At 42.0% G+C, this 15,249-nt stretch overlaps 2 non-coding genes across 2 annotated transcripts; one reads left to right on the forward strand and one right to left on the reverse strand.

Moving 5' to 3' along the window:
• Positions 1-5,679: 5,679 nt before the first annotated feature.
• LOC128514573 (small nucleolar RNA U3) lies at positions 5,680-5,892 on the reverse strand. Its single transcript, XR_008356524.1, has one exon. It is a non-coding gene; the product is annotated as a small nucleolar RNA U3 (small nucleolar RNA).
• A 1,402-nt stretch (positions 5,893-7,294) lies between these two features.
• Positions 7,295-7,504, forward strand: LOC128514512 (small nucleolar RNA U3). Its single transcript, XR_008356470.1, has one exon. It is a non-coding gene; the product is annotated as a small nucleolar RNA U3 (small nucleolar RNA).
• The last annotated feature ends 7,745 nt before the right edge of the window (positions 7,505-15,249 follow it).

The following is a 15,249-nucleotide window of genomic DNA, read 5'->3' on the forward strand; positions in this document are numbered from 1 at the left end:
GGAAATAAATAAAATAAAATTTCCTATAGCCTACTTAGAAAATATTGGTTAAAGGAACTTCTCCACAAAACAGTTGTGCTTCTTAACAGCTTTTAACTGATGGAACTTAGTTAGGAAATTAGTAAACAGTGTAAGGATCTGTCCAATGACACAAATTTCAAAGCACTTGTGATGTGTCAAGCCAGCGGTTCAGACAGTGGGCTGTTGATACGAGTGCAGAACTCATGCAGGTCCATGTAAGGACTGGGTCGCTCCAGAACCAAGATGAAGCAAACAGACACCTTAAACCATTGCAATAGCTCCACCAGGTTCCACCAGCGAGGGGAAATGGACACCATCTGCATCAACGCGAGGCAGGCTGTGTGTTTTTCCAGGCTGAAATAGGGTTAGCACGGATTTAGTGGGAGAGGTTTCTGAGACCTGATAGTGACGTGTGGAGTAGGTCTACTTACCTTGCTGATGTACTCCTTGCAGACAGATTTGTCCACATATTTAATAGCGACCTGTTCACATACACTGAACATAATTAGGAAAAGAAGGAATTCCTGATGATTTCCATTTAAATGTAATTAAGTGTATATGTGCACGCAACTTACCGATTTTTCTGCCTTCCTCACTCCAGCATAGACCGAACCCATGCCTCCTTCTCCCAGCAGCTCTCCCAACACGTACCGTGCTGCAAACGCCACTATTAAACAAATAGACACACAACAATCATTCTGATCAATTAATCTAAAAAAAAAAAAAAAAGGCATCCGAAATAATCAGACCACCATTTGTACAAAACTGGATTGTAACGTACCTCCGTTCTGGTCCCACATGGAAAGAACCTATATGAGGATATATGCGCATATATGAAGCCTATATGCAGTATATATGCATATATATGTTAAATAGCGCATGAAGTATCGATTTGGTGCAATACGTATTCTATGCAGTAGGTGGCAGTACAGTGTTTACTGGTAAATTATCCCTCTTAATCTGATCTACTAAAATGAGCAGAACTGACTGAAGTTGACACCAGTCGGCCATCTTTCATGACTTTTGACTTAGCACACAACTTACTAGTATAAAAATATAACGCAATACAGAAAAAAAAAGCTTTTTAAGCATATTATTTGAAGTATCACTGAACATACACTACAGTTCAAAAGTTTGGGGTCACTTTCTAACTCCATGATCGTTCCTGATTTTTATTTCTTTCTACATTGTAAAGGAATGCTGAAGGCATCCAAAAAATGCATTAATCTCCTTTGAACAGTTAATGGTGAGATGTGTCTGCTACTTACGCTCTGTAAAGACTTCATAACGCCTCTAATCTAAGGTGCTGTTAATTGGTCATTTTCTAGGCTGATAACTCTAAATGAACTTCTCGTCTGTGGCAGAGGTAGGTTTTGGTCTCGCCCTCCTGGGATGGTCTTTATGACAGCCAGTTTCATTATGGTGCTTGACGGATTTTGCAAATGCACTTGACAATACTGTTCTTGCAAGAATTATTACAGAAAGGCTGAAATCTGTGTCTTAAAATAACAACTAACTGTTGTTTTTGTTGTTACATAATTACCTAATTCCATATGTGTTATTTTATAGTTTTAAAATCCCCAGTATTGTTGTAGAATGTAGAAAATAAATCACTAAACAAAAACAAAGAAATTTGCAAGTGACTCCAAACTTTTGAACGGTAGTGTATATTGGGTCATATTTGTAAAACAAAGGAAAGAACATTAAGACAAACATGGGGGGGGGGGGGGGGGGATGTGGTCATCTTCCTTCGCCCACCCAGTGCGACATAAGCTTCGGCAAGAGTCCCCTTTTTCTTTCAGGGGAAATACACCCAAACCTGCTCCCAAGTAGCAAAATCTTACCTCCGGCTGTGAGTATCATACAAGCGGCGCTGCTTGCGACCGAACAGCAACGCAGCTGGCGTTGGAGAATTCCTGCACCGCTGTGCGATAAGCCCAAAGCACGAGAGGCAAATGTTCGTCCCAATCCTTTTGCCGGTCGCTGGTAAGCACGGCGAGTTGGGTGGTGAGCGTTCGATTAAAGCGTTCCACGAGGCCGTCACTTTGCGGATGCAGGGGCGTTGTGCGGGTCTTTTTCACCCCGAGGCGCTCGCACACCGCCGCAAACACCTCCGCCTCGAAGTTACGCCCCTGATCGCTGTGCAACTGCTCTGGGGCGCCGAATCGTCTGAACACCTCATCCACCAATACTCGAGCCGTGGTGGAAGCGCTCTGGTCAGGAACAGCAAACGCCTCCGGCCACTTGGTGAAATAATCCATGTCTACCAGCACATACCGGTTCCCGCGATCGTAGATGGGAAATGTCCACGCCCATACGCTCCATGGGTGCCCCCACCCGAAAGTCTTGCAAAGGTGCTCGCAAGCGCTGGGTAGTGCCCTTCTTTGCCGTGCAGACGTCGCATCTGTGAACAAAGAGTTCACTATCAGTGTGACAGCCCGGCCAGTAGAAACGGCCGCGCAACCGCTGCAGCGTTTTAGTGACTCCGAAGTGTCCCGCACCCGCATGCCCGTGAACCATTCCTAACACTCGTGCCCGCAGAGTCCGCGGCACCAGCAGCTGAAAAGATTTGCCAGCGCCACACGGCCGTTCCCAGTGGCGGTAGAGTAAACCCCCCCGCAACGAGAGTCGATTAAACTGCGAGTGAAAGGCTTTTTCCTCTTGTCCCAGGTGAGCAACCGCGGCATAATCCGGTCTCTGGCCCGCGTTAACCCAACCCAGTACCCGCTGCAGCGCCAGATCCTTCTCCTGCTCGGCAATGAGCTGATCACGGTCCATCTGTGGCACAGGCGTAACGACTACAGGCGATGATTTAGGCGACGCAGTGACTCAGCTGCACGCCGGCTCGGACGGCGGATTACCGACGGAGGCTCCGGAGGACTGCGCCGGGAGAATGTTCTGATTCACGAGCGCGCTCTTTACCCTCGGAAACCTGAGACAGGACAGCCCCCAGCCCTACATCGCTTGCGTCTGTGTCGAGGATAAACGTACGAGACGCGTCCAGATATCTGAGAACAGGCGACGTGACCAGAGCTTCCCGTAACTGAGTGAAAGCACGCGCGTGCACCCTGTCCCAGCGAAACGGCTGATTCTTTTTCGTGAGGCCGTGCAGCGGACTGGCGATCGTGGCAAAATCCTTCACGAACTGGCGATAGTAAGAAGCTAACCCGAGGAAGGTGCGTAGCTGGGACACATTTAGCGGTTCGGGCCAATTCTGTACCGCCGCAATTTTAGCTGGATCGGTGGCAATCCCTCTAGCACTAATTACATGTCCTAAAAAAACTCTCTCCGCTGACACTTTTTGGGGTTGAGCCGCAAATTCGCCTGCCGGATAGCCAAAAATACTTCCCGTAGGTTAGCTAGCGCGACCTCAAACTCCCTGCCGTGCACCAGTAAATCGTCCAGGTAGACGACACAACAGTTGCGAGGAATATCGGCTAACACCTTCTCCATTAGCCGTTCGAACGTAGCTGGAGCGTTACACAGGCCGAACGGCATGCGCCGGAACTGCCATAGCCCTTGCTCGATCGAGAACACGGTTTTAGGTCGCGCTTCCGGAGCGAGCTCTACTTGACAATACCCGCTTCGCAGATCTAACGAGCTAAACCACGCCGAGCCCACAACGTGTTCCAGCGCATTATCTATTCGCGGCAACGGATGGGAATCTTTGCGCGTCACCTTGTTCAACCGCCGGAAATCAACACAAAACCGCCACGATTCGTCCTTTTTACGCACCAATACAACGGGTGAAGACCATGGTCCGGACGCTGGCTCTATGACGCCCGAGTCGGCCATCTCACGCAGCTTCTGCTCGGCGATAGCTCGTTTAGCTAAGGGAAGGCGTCTCGAATGTAACTGAACTGTAGCTGCGTTACCCGTATCAATCGTGTGCTGCACCAAATTAGTATGTGTGCACTCGCGCTCATCTACCGCGAAAATGTCCGCGAACTCATGTAAAAGGGACTTCACTGTGTCGGTCTGTGTCTGACTGAGCCCTACGCTGCATAAGCTCGGCCATTATTCTCGTTCGGTCTGCCACCGGAAGTTCCGACCCCCTGGTGCGCTCTACTAACATGTCCGGCTGCGCTTTGGGCACTAGCAACCTGGCTAACCCGAAGCTCCCACGCAACGTTCCGTCTTCGAGGTTCAGTACTGCACCCCACCTTTCCAAAATATCCAACCCCAAGATACAATCATCCTCAATGTCGGCCACAAAGAATGGATGAAAAAGAGTGCACCTACTTGTATTCGCACTGTGCGACAAACCCGTATCTCCAAATAGCTCTCCGACACGGTGCGAATGTTCATGGCTGGGGCCGGCAGCATACAACCGCGATTGCCTTGTCCTAGTACTCCACAGCGCAGCAGCGAAACTGTAGAGCCGGTGTCCATGAGTGCCCGTAGCGACATGTTGTCCAGGCCACAGTTAATGTAGACCCCCGCGCAATTTCCTACACGTCCTGACCGGAAGTTGTTTCCCGGCAGTTGGGGAAACAAAGAAGGCTGTGGGAGGCGGCTTCCCCTCGGCGCCCCCCAAAGCTAGTTTAACGGCTGCTGGGGTACGTTGTCCTCAGACCTGAGAGCATTGCAGCGGTAATCCGGCGGTCCCTGGCCTCGGCGTCGTCGCGGAATCTCGGAAGCGGGGTCGAGGCCTAGCCATGCTGGGTAGCCCTGTCCCCGGCTAGGTTCACCTACCGAGCGGCCCTGAGCCACGGGAGGTCGCTCGGCTCTTTCGCCGTGGCGCTCTGCCATGATGGGTTCGGCGCTCTCCGCCTCGCGCAGCACCTCAGCCAGGGAAGCCGGTGCCACTAACCGGATGTGCTCGCGAAGCCGCCACGGCCGGACTCCCCGCAGAAACACACACCGCGCTAGCTCCTCCTGCTGGACGGGCCCGAACTCCAGGTAGCCTCTGCGCGCGAGAGACCTCAAGTCCATGGCGAACGCCCCCAGTGGCTCAGAGGCAGCTCCTTGGCAAATAGGCTCGCCGCTCCGCTCCGGTCGCCGCTCTTTGCCCGCGCTGGGCAAAAAGGGAGGGTTTTCTTCCTCCTCAGCTGCTCTGCTACTCGGCAGCCTATTTGAATTCTCTGGATTTCCTCCGGGGTGCGTTCTAACCCACGACTCATCATCCCACTTCTGACACCAATTGTAGCGTTTTTCAGCGCTACGTAGGAACGTGACGAGGCGAGTGAGCTTCCTTGCTGCCCAATGCAAATGACTGGGAGTATTTTAATCGCTCTTTTACATAAACGGCACATTAACAATCTACAAGTCACACAAAACACAAGACACACTTCTAACCCACACACACAACCTGGCCGAAGCCACTAACCCCAAACACCTTTCCCCACATAACAACATAACAACCCATCCCGCAAAGCATGACGGTTCCCAATCGAAACCCCGCCCATGCCACAATATGTTCCATTACAGTATTTCACATCATTCTCATATTACATAGTGTAGGGAACCAATTGGAAATCATTTTATTCACAATTTGTCAGACCTTTAGTCAGACCCATTAAACACACTAGTTCACCTTTATTTTTACTCAACAAACATCATAAATGAAGAGTTTTATACATGAAATAGTATCACGTTTCACAACAAACTATTGAAAACATTGTTATTAAAACTTGTTTTAAAAAGAAAATAGACAAAATCACTCTGATCACGTACTTTTCTTCTGATGTCTTTTAAAGACAGAGAACACTCACCAACAATTATAGCTCAAGCATGAAGCACAAAGCTATAATCTGACTCATGCTCAGAAAAGTACATCCTAACTCGTCATCGTGATTAGAGAGATGTAACACTTTCCAATCACATTTCCTAGTTAGAAACTATAGAAATGATCCCAGAAAGTATAGTCTTACCTTTTCACCCTCTGACCCCAAATAACACAAAAATCATGAAAATGGTAGGTTTTAGCTTCTATACTTAACTATACAGAAATCCACATGAACTATGCTAAAAATACAAACTAACCTTACTGCATCTAAGCATTATTTTAGATGATTTGTACTTTGAATCAAGCATCACTAAACATTTTGCAAAACACTGTTGCATAACATGCACTTTTAGTTAGTCCCACAAAGTTCCTACTGTCACAAACACAGAGAGATTATATAAGATTATATATCTTTAAGTAAACATTTTCCCTAGAAATACACTTTTTCTTTTAATCCTGGAACACTTAAGGACCCCAAATAACACATAAATCATGAAAATGATATTACCAAATAATAAGATTATACCAAAACACAGCAATTCACCTAAACTACACTAAAAACAAAAAGTATACTATTATTAGTAAGTATTATTTTAGAGGATTTGTACTTGGGCCGAGTATTTAGTGCTTTTACTCAACTACTTTTTCAGGAATACACTGTGTCTATATGGCATAAGGTTAAGGCAATTATTCATAAGAAAACTAAATGAAATCTAAGAATATTTAATTAATTCTAAATATATTGAATGAAATCTGACATGAAATACAGTATTTAAATGATGATTTCATTTTTTAATGAAAAATATTCCAAACCTGCCGACCTCTATGTGAAAAAGTAATTGCCCCTAAACCTAATACTTGGTTGTGCCACCCTTGCCAGCCACATCTCCAGTCTAGTGTTTGTAATAACTGCCAATGAGTCTTGACCTAAAGATATTTTAATTTCAATTCAATAAAATTTTATTTGTACAGTGCTTTTAACAATTGTCACTGTCTCAAAGCAGCATTTCCATGTAATGATGAAACAGAAATTTTTGCTTCGCTCACTTTTCAGGGAGCACATGTCCCATATAATAATAATAATAATAATAATAATAGAAAAGTGATGTCTGCCTTGGTGGCTCTGCAGGGCACTTATTAAGTGTACTGTCTGCTTTCCTTTGACAAAATTCCACCATTTAGGACATCCTGCAATGGCACCAACGCAGATGTAACTTCTCAGTGCCTTATCCTGGTATCGTAAGCACCTCACATACTGTACTTGCTGCTGCTGTGAAATTTTCATACTATGGAAATTAAATGTTCACTAGTTTTTTAAACAAAAACTAATACTATTATGAAATGTACCATATTGAAACACGTAGAACAAAAATACTTTATTAGTTTACAAGATGTATGAAAAAATTATTACTGTAATTGTTTTACAGATTACTTGCTCGTGAATTGCTGAGTAAGTGTTTTTGTTTAATGTAGAGGCTAACATCTACCATTTTCATGAATTCTGTGTTATTTGGGGTCAATGATTGTCTGAGGGAAGAAGAAGGTAAGACTATACTTTCAGGGATCATTTCTATAGTTTCTAACTAGGAAATGTGGTTGGAAAGTGTTACGTCTCCCTAATCACAATGATGAGTTATGATGTACTTTTCTGAGTATGAATCAAATTATAGTGAGTGTGTTATGCATAAGCTATAGTTGTTGATGAGCATCATGTCTTTGAAAGACATCAAAAGAAAAGTACATGATCAGAGTGATTTTGACAACTTCTTTTGAAAAATGGGTTTGAAGATTAGCTTTGTTTTATTCAGAAATTTTGCTTGAAATGAGCACAAGAATAAAACAGAATTGATATAAAATCTGATAACTGAAGTATTAAAACTTGGCATCTGTTTTGTTTGTTAGAAAATATAAATATGACAGGATGCAAGTGTAATATGTTTAAATGTAAGACTAAATTACTAAAGAAAATAAAATTTCCTATATCCTACTTAGAAAATATTGGTTAAAGGAACTTCCCCACAAAACAGTTGTGCTTCCTAACAGCTTTTAACTGATGGAACTTAGTTAGGAAATTAGTAAACAGTGTAAGGATCTGTCCAATGACACAAATTTCGAAGCACTTGTGATGTGTCAAACCAGCGGTTCAGACAGTGGGCTGTTGATACGAGTGCAGAACTCATGCAGGTCCATGTAAGGACTGGGTCGCTCCAGAACCAAGATGAAGCAAACAGACACCTTAAACCATTGCAATAGCTTCACCAGGTTCTCACAGCGAGGTGGAATGGACACCATCTGCATCAACGCGACCTCCAGAGGCAGGCTGTGTGTTTCTCCAGGCTGAAATCGGGTTAGCACGGATTTAGTGGGAGAGGTTTCTGAGACCTGATTGTGACGTGTGGAGTAGGTCTACTTACCTTGCTGATGTACTCCCTGCAGACAGATTTGTCCACATATTTAATAACAACCTGTTCACATACACCAAACATAATTAGGAAAAGTAGGGTTTCCTGATGATTTCCATGTAAATGTAATTAAGTGTATATGTACACGCAACTTACCGATTTTTCTGCCTTCCTCACTTCAGCATAGACCGAACCCATGCCTCCTTCTCCCAGCAGCTCTCCCACCACGTACCGTACTGCAAACGCCACTATTAAACAAATAGACAACAATCATTCTGATAAATTAAACTAAAAAAAAAAAAAAAAAAAGCATCTGAAATAATCACACCACCATTTGTACAAAAGCTGGATTGTAATGTACCCCCCCCCTGTGGTGTGCTGTTTCGCTGTACAGGAGAAGACTGGAGCACAGGACTCTCAGGCCGTTTAAATGATGGAAAGCCTGAAAACCTGTCTGGATCAAAGTGGAACCCTGGAGGTGGAGGCACTTTGTCCTGCTGATGGAGCTGACGAAGTTTCAGCAGCCATTCAGGTTTCTCTGTCTTCCCTCAGTGAAGCTGTTTAGAAAACTTTAAGACAAACAGGGAAAGTAAGTCAGTAATCAGACACCACTATAAATTCATGAAGGATTTTATCACAATTACTTGAACAATCTGCTCCATCAAGACCGCTGTGATGCTGGACGGCGAGGTGATGACTGCTCTAGCGATACATTTACAATACTCAAGCGCTTTTCGCAGAAAGTCCCTCCTTCGCTAGCATGCTAGCATGAAAGAGCTTGTACTCCTGTGACAGACATAGTAATTTGTTCTTAATACAATGATTCCTGCTTATATTTGACATGGGAAAAAAATATTTAAAAAATCTGACCTGGAAGCTTGGCTAAGCAAACCCTGAGGTCATGAAACAGCACATATTCATAAACCTCGGATCGCTCGATAGCTTCCCTGATGCCTGATTTCTCGAAAGGCAAGTGGGTGGAAAAGAGAATTACGTCTTAGTCATGAGTAAAAGCAAATTATCACATCCATGTACGGTAAACGCACATACGCAATAAATACCTTTCACAACCAAACATATCAAAGCTGGAATAGTCGTATGATCTCAGCTCCAATTGCGCCGCCACGCAGCAGATATGCACCGTGAACATTCGCCATCTGCAGGCTGCAGATAAAAAGCCAAACATTAGAGTATGTACAAACATTAGAGTATATTAGTAACTTGTCCATACCAAGATCGTCTGCCATTTTGATAATGGCTTTTCTAAGCTGCTCGTCTGGAGCTTCGGAGCATAAAAGCTGCACCAGAGGAAAACACCAGTGGTCCAGGTTCTCACCACACACACGCTAAGTGAACAGTCACATTAACAACAATGCAGAATTATACAATCCAAATCACAGTCAGATACAGTAGATGGTGATGCTGAAGTGCTAATATACAGTAGTAACTTTTGTTATTTTGCTCCTTAAGTGTATGTAGGCCCTAAACAGGCATGCACCAATGTCATGCATCAGGACTTACAGTAAAAAAAAAAAAAATAAATAAATTTGCAGCACACAGCAATTCCCTGAAGGCAAAACATTAGTCTGGGCTAAGTACCAAAAATATAAATATGAATCTTATTTCACATGATGGTAAACTTACTCATTCTCGTATTAAGTGATATGAGAATAAAATGTGGATCATGTGACAATATTTAGACAATATCTTTCTCACTTTTTGCTCAAAATACTACAATCGAGGTCATTTTTAAATTAGTTAGAAGCAATGTTAATATGTGCAGCTCAGAACGAGGTCAGGTTAACCTTAACCTTAAACTTTAGTTTTGTATATCATATGTTGCCGCTTTGACAGCCATATAAACTTCCAAAATAATTTTACATAAAACGTTGCATGCACTGATTTACACTAAATGTACATTCTTATCAAAATATTCAGTAGACTACATGTATTAAACACACAACTTATAAACCATATTATATAAACATGGATTATATTCCTATATTTATGGTAATTCAATACTTTATATTTTCTGTGTTTAGTCAATTGCAATAAAATTAACACTACAGGAAGTTAACATATGTAACTAATCTAGACAAGAAAGACAGAAAAAGCGATATAAGCATCACAGCCATCAAAACACCAGCTGCAGTTTAGCAGTAAGAGCTAGCCACTCTGTGTGGACATCATGTTCCTCACCGAAAGTCTGAATCCCTTTTTTTCTCATGTATGTGTTCAGGTCTTGTTTTTAATATTTAGTTGCTGCTCTAGTAGTAGTTTAGTTAAAAAAAAAGTTCATTTATTTTACCAAAAAATGGAAATCTCTACCCGCACTAATTGCACTTTCTAATGTTTGCTTACAGTGATGTGGAAGGGCATCTGACTTTACAGTTGGTTGGCGGGAGGACAGCCTCATCCTATTTGTTAATCCTTCAATCCTGGATTCGCTTGACGTAGTTCTGACAAATCACAGATTGACAATGCTACGAAGATAGCTTTTTATTGGTTAATTTGTCATTTTTTTTAGAAAGTGAAGCCAACTCGCCCTGGTCTCACTTCGGACATGGCAGTATTACAGTGAAATACCGTGTTTAATCACAAATTCAACACATAATTCTTGGGAAGTGCTGGTACACATGCTGTAAAATACGTAGAAAAACAGAGCAGAGATGGCAGTCAGGGCCCATATTCACAAAACTTCTCAAGCCTAAAAGTTGGTTCTAGTAACGAAATTCTAAGAAAATTCTAAGAATTATGACATTCCCCCTTAAATTTTAAATCAAATCATAGTAAAGATAAAAATGAAACATTACAAAACATCTCTTTTTTACCAAGGTAAAAATTCTTAAGAGTAGAGAGGAGGACTTTTAAGAGGCTTCAGAGTTTCTATAGCAGAGGACAAATTGGCGGAAAGAAGAAATATTCTCCAAACACTGAACATAAAGCTAAAAGTAAACACTGCTCTTCTGTCCAATTTGGTTTTCTTGTTGTTTTTGGATGGTATGTAGCCAACAATCTTCTTTATTCATGATTTTATTACCTGAATTTCATCAACCTAAATTTGTATGGTTGAAAAATAATGAAGATAGCGTTTTTAACACTTGAAAATATTTTTCAACAGCAATTTAGTGAGGTCAACATTTTGCATAAAATTTTAAATGTCTGAATTACATTTTCATTTGAAATATACAACCACAATAAATTGCATTGCCAAAAATTTCATTTCAAGCACTGTAAATGCTGTAAGGGTTATTTTTACATTAAGATAAAATTTAATTGCAAAATCAGATTATAGCTTTGTGTTTCATGGATGAGCTTTAACTGCTGATGAGTGTTCTCTGTGTTTATTTGTCACATACACAGTCATACAGAGTACGATATGCAGTGAAATGCTTAGACAACTGCTCGCGACCTTAAAATAAAAGACTATAAATAAGAAATAAATATAAAAAAATACAATAAGTTTAAATAAAATAGCTGTACAACAAAAATACACAATATAGAAAATATATGAAGAAAAATAGAACAAAAATAAAACAGCTGTACAAAGTAGGTATGGATTTATGTCATTTTTGTGGAATGAAATTAATGGTAAAAAGAAAATGGTAATGTCCAGGTTTGTGCAATCCACATATTTAAAGCGTCTTGTGCAGTGCAAATATGCTTAAAGTGATTTATTTAAAGTGGCTGGTGATAGAGGGATTTAACTAATGACCACGAAGTGTAGATGTGCAGTGGCCACTATTGTAAGTGAATGTCCAGAATGTCCAGAGTGAGTGTAAAAGTCAGTGTGAGTCAGTACTGTGTGGTGTACTGATTAAGAGACCGTATCACCTGCGGGAAGAAGCTCCTCCTCAGTCTCTCTGTGTTGGAGCGGAATCGCTTTCCTGACCTCAACAGAAAGAACAGTCGGTTGAGGTCCTTCACGATCTTTCTGACCTTGGTCCAGCACCAGCTGCTGTAGATCGAGTGCAGGTCGGGGAGCTCGGTGCGGATGATGCGCTCTGCTGATCGCACCACCCACTGTAGAGCTCGTCATGGTGTTGATGTGACAGGACCATGACAGGTCCTGTGTGATGTGAAAACAGAGGTATTTGAAGCTGTCCACTCTCTCCACTGGGCTCTCGTTGATGACGGGGGTCTGGTAGTTCCTTTCCTGCTTAGTGCTGAAGTCCACTATCAACTTCTTTGTCTTACTGACGTTTAGAAGGTGGTTGTTCCTTTGGCACCAGTTCTCCAGATTTCTAATCTCCTTCAGGTAGGCCATGATGGTGGTGGAGCTAGTAGTAGCCACACAGTCATATGTGTACAAAGAGTAGAGCAGGGGGCTCAGAACACACTCCTGGGCGCTCCAGTGCTGAGAGTAATGGAGGCTGAGACATGTCCGCCCATCTTTACTGCCTGTGGTCTGCCAGTTAGAAAATTAGAGATCCACTGACACAGAGATGAGCTAAGTCCCAGGTAGGGCTGGGTATCGTTCCAAAATTACCGATACCGATACCGATACCCTGAATTCGATACCGGTTCCGAACGATACTTTTTTCGATACTTTTATTTAAGAAAAATATTTTAAAAAGATTACATAATACACATAATCTCTGAGAAACTTTGGTTTTATTTTTCAGGATGTTTGTGACACTTTTCACAGCAGGCTTATCTCTAAGACCAGTAAACAAAGGCACAAAATGAACAAAGTGTAATTAACATAATAGATCAGTGTAAACAGTTTTAATAAAGTTCAATCAGTTTTAAGTATTTGTGAGGCTCACTGTCGCTTGAAGGTTTAGTTCACCCAAAAATGAAAATTCTTTTATTAATTATCTATAAATGAAGATATTTTGGACTTAATCCAAGAGCATTCTGATCCTCCCATAGATAAATCGTTGAATAAAGTTATTTTTGTTTTTTTTACACAGAAGTATTCTCACAGCTTCTTATAATTTTGATTGAACCACTGATATCACATGGACTTATTTTGATGTTTTTGGTTCCTTCCTGGGCATTGAAAAATGCATATCCAGTAAATCTATGAGAGGATCAGAAAGCTCTTGAATTAAATCCAAATTATTTTAATTTTTGTTCTAAAGATAAACAAAGGTCTTATGGGTTTGGAACAACATTAGGGTGAGTAATTAGAGAGAATTTTCATTTTTTTCAGTGAACTAACCTTTTAAGAATCACTAAAGCATTTTAGCATCAACATAGCTACGTATTTAAAGCCATCAAACAGTACATAACGTTGCATAAGGTAAAAATGATTTATTAAAGTGACCCCGCACAAACTTAAACTTAACTTTAACGGTACACAAGCATGAAGCGCTAAAAGTTAGCCGATTCTGTATGTCGGTTTACCTGTCGGAGCCCCAGTCATCGCGCCGTTATCCTCATCAGTCACGGAGGACGACGCTTGTGGTGGGCATGTTGTTGGAGGCCCCGAGTCAGGAAAATACTGAGAGGATGATGATGACTGCACCGGCGTGATCTTCTTGCACTCAAACACGGAGCAACTTTCTGCTCGCAAATTAATTCCGTGTACTGTCAGGTGTTTCATCATATTTGACGTGTTGCCAGTCTTGGACGCGATAACCTTTTTACAAATATTGCATCGCACGCTGTTGCCGTCAATCTTGGCATAATGTAGCCATACTTTTGATCGCTTAAACATCGTTTGCGTAAAATTTTATTGCTACGGTTTAAAGTGTAGTGTGCATTACAGCCTCACATTTGACAAGTTCTGGGCGAGTGGGCGTAACCGCTGTAAACTATTGATTTTCAAGGCAGTCTCGCAGCAGCCAATCACCAGCATTTGATCCGGGCACATTAAGGATGCCGCACTTTTTGTAGCTCACTGACGATGACAAGATTATACTTTTGGGTATCGAAATTTGGCACCGAACGAAAATGATTTTTTCGATACTCGATAGTATCGAGATGATTCGGTCGGTGCTTCAAAAGTATCGAACTCGATACCCAGCCCTAGTCCCAGGTGCTCCAGCTTGGTGATGAGTGTGGAGGGAATTATGGAATTAAATGCAGAGCTGTAGTCGATGAAGAGCATTTTAACGTAATTCCCCGTTTTAGTGTCCAAGTGAGTAAGTGATGTGTGGAGGAGATGAGAGATGGCATCATCAGTAGAACGATTTGGACGGTACATGATCAGAGTGATTTTGTCAATTTTCTTTTAAAAACAAGTTTGAATATTAGCTTTGTTTTCTTCAAGAAATACTGTTTGAGACAAGCACATTAATTTCAATAGTTTGTTGTAAAATCTGATACTATTTCAGGTGTTTAACTCAAGTTAGTTGAGTTAAAATGAAGGGGAGCAAATGTAATTTGTAATTCAACACGCAATTTTTCTTTGGGAAATTTTGCCACTATTATACTTCTAAAGGAAATGGACCATGTTCTCTAACATGGTAAAGAAAAAAATGTCAAGAACAAGTAACATTAGCAACATGTTAGAAAAATGACAGTTGATTGTCCAGAGTTACCTCAAGGTGACTGAAAGAGTGAGTCGATTGTTGTCCAGGGAGATTATAAGCTCCTGACAGGAGGATGAATGCACAAACATTACTCATTCACTTATCATCTATACTGCCTTGTCCTGTATACAGGGTCGCAGAGAGCCTGAAGCTTATACCAAGAGACATAGCACAATGCGGGGTACACTCTAGACAGGGTGCCAAATTACCGCAGGGCACACACATACACACATTCACAGGCTCATTTACACACTACAGGCAATTTGGGAATGCAAGCCATCCTAATCTGCATGTCTTTGGATTATGGAAAGAAACGGCAAACTCCATGCACTCAGACTCAACATGGAAATTGAACCCTCGACCCTGGAGGTGCAAGATGACAATGTTAACCACTAAACCACCGTGCCACCATACACATAAATAACCTGAGTAAATACCAAATATGGCTTTAAATGATGATTTGATTTATTAATGAACAAATGGCCAAACCTGTCTCTATGTCAAAAGTAGGAAGGGTTGTCCCCTGCCCCCCAAGAACTGTAACCAAGCATTCATGATAACTGGCAACGAGCCTTGATGTGAAGGCATTTCTTTGTATTGGTCAGAGATAATTTTT

This window comes from Clarias gariepinus, chromosome 26, assembly GCF_024256425.1.
Source record: "Clarias gariepinus isolate MV-2021 ecotype Netherlands chromosome 26, CGAR_prim_01v2, whole genome shotgun sequence".
Classification (NCBI taxonomy): Eukaryota; Metazoa; Chordata; class Actinopteri; order Siluriformes; family Clariidae; genus Clarias; species Clarias gariepinus.